The sequence below is a fragment of the Trematomus bernacchii genome, unplaced genomic scaffold (assembly GCF_902827165.1).
Source record: "Trematomus bernacchii unplaced genomic scaffold, fTreBer1.1, whole genome shotgun sequence".
Lineage (NCBI taxonomy): Eukaryota > Metazoa > Chordata > Actinopteri > Perciformes > Nototheniidae > Trematomus > Trematomus bernacchii.
In genome coordinates this window covers 1506803-1509273 of record NW_022987876.1, presented here as the reverse complement: position 1 = coordinate 1509273, position 2471 = coordinate 1506803, and positions in this window count along the sequence as shown.

The window sequence follows — 2471 nt, the reverse complement described above, 5'->3', positions numbered from 1 at the left end:
CAGCATCGTTCTTTAGTGCCCTACGCTGTACATATCCGGCATGAATCGCTGAAAGGTTTGGGAAGCTTTGTTTCGTGAAAGGCTGGCAGAGGGTGTGGCCTCTGGGTATTCACACATCACTGTACCCAGGAAGTAAACAATGGAAAAAGAGAAATGTCCAACGAGGCGTTCTGGGGCAGCATAGACAGGTCTTTTCTGTGTTAGAGTTTTACTCGCTACAGGGTGTACTTTGAGGGTTTGTGACTCTGCAGACCGTTTACATGCAGAAAAACCTTCATAACACACAAGGGGACGGGTAATAACCGGAAAAGCATGACATGGGACCTTTAACTTCTAATGTCTTGTTTATCCAATTGAAGTCTGATTCAGATTTTTGGTTTATGTTTTAAATTAAAATGCTACAACACACTGTGTTTACTTATGTGAAGGCAATGAAAAATCACACCCTTGTTGCAAAGTTTGTTTCTTCTGTAAAGACTTAAAAAAGTCAACATTTCTGAAAAAAGTCAAAATGTGCCTTTGCAGACCATTTACATGCAAACTAACCTATAGAAACATAACACACTACAAGAAAGGGAAACCCCAAAAAGCAGAATAGAGCCCCTTTAAATCAATTCAAGCGCTTTGAGCACCAGGAAAAGTGCTATATAAATGTAATGTAGCCTATTATTATTATTATTATTATTATTATCGACTCCAACATTGAATAGTTTCTTCTTGCGGATATTCATCATAAATGCACCAAATTTGTATAAAAAAGGGTCTGTAGTTTTCCGGAATCCTGCAAATAAGCCCCAAATCCTAACTTTAACTGTTTGAAGAACTTTTTCTTGTTTTTTCTTAGTTAATACCAAACTTCATTCCATTTTCCACAAAATGACTGACCCTAAAAGTGATCCAGTTTGAATGGAGTTAATGCTCGATGACATGTTGGATGAAAGTGTTTTGAAGCCAGCCTTTGTTTTTTTCTGACATTGATCAGTTACTTCTCGTCGACATGTCGAGCTCCCAGCATGCAAAGCGTTTCTCACAGCGGATGTAAAACAATTTTCTTGCTGTATTTTCGTTTTGATTGTGATTCAGTTACTTCAAAGGCAGAAAGGCTTTTTTACAAGAGAGACGGAGAACCACCTGCAGGGCTGTCTCACCTGAAACCTGTGAGTGTGTCTGAAGGAAAGTGTGAATGTGTATTAGTGTGAGTTGGAAGGAATAAGTGTGTGTGTGTGTGTGTGTGTGTGTGTGTGTGTGTGTGTGTGTGTGTGTGTGTGTGTGTGTGTGTGTGTGTGTGTGTGTGTGTGTGTGTGTGTGTGTGTGTGTGTGTGTGTGTGTGATGCAAAACTCTCGCTCCTCATCTCTGACATTTCCAGGTCACTGAGTAATAAAATGGCTGCTCTGCCTCCCGCCCCCTCTCTCCTCTCTCTCGCTCTCTCTCTCTCTCCCCCTCTCTCCCTCTCTCTCTCTCTCTCCCCCTCTCTCCCCTCTCTCTCTCTCTCCCCCTCTCTCCCTCTCTCTCCCTCTCTCTCTCTCTCCCTCTCTCTCCCTCTCTTTCCTCCCCCTCTGATTCTCTAGTTATACCTCTCAACGTCTCTGTGAGGAAGAAGAAAACAAATGTATTAAAAAACAAGATCCAGAAGCAGAGAAAGGATTTGTCTCATCTTCACCTCGGAAACACACATTTAACTCTCACTTTTCTATACTAAATTAACTCTGATGATGTACGTTAAAGGTGGGGTAGGTAAGTTTGAGAAACCGGCTCGAGATACACTTGTTGTTATATTCCATGGAATGCTCTTAACATCCCGATAGCAATGAATATCTGAAGTGCTTTGACAAAAAATCCATAAAAAAATGTCATCTGTGGAAGCCGTAATACTGTAAAAAGTAAGACCAATCATTTTAGCCGGCCCGGCTAAAATAACTGGATGGCCTACCTGCCTGTCAGCCTTCCATCTGTGCACAAACTTATCTCGTGCCCTCATTGGTCATGTGCGCATTCGTGTGTGTTGGAGGAGGGGCTCTGTAAGGAAGTGGCAGATTTTTTCCGGTTGTGTATTTTCAAATTCTAGCGCACTCGAGCTGGTTTCTCAAACTTACCTACCCCACCTTTAAGTTTAATAAGTTTAATATTCAAATCATTTTGATGCAAAAATGAACCTGAAGGTGATAATTTAATGATTTGATTCCGATTCATTTTTTAAAATGTGATTTTTAACATGATTGTTTGTCTCTGCCTCCCATCTTTATTTTCTATGAACTTGCCATTTTAACCTTGCTTTCATGGTAATTCTATTTATATTTTCCCTTGTTGTTAAGCATGTGTGACACAGTTCTTATAATTAGTTGTATATACATTTTGTATTATTATCATTGTGAAATGTGAAAAGTCCAAATATTTAAAAAAATGTAGAAAATAACTCAATATCCTGAAAAACTTTAAAAATACTGGAAAACAGTCAAAATCAAAATTCTGT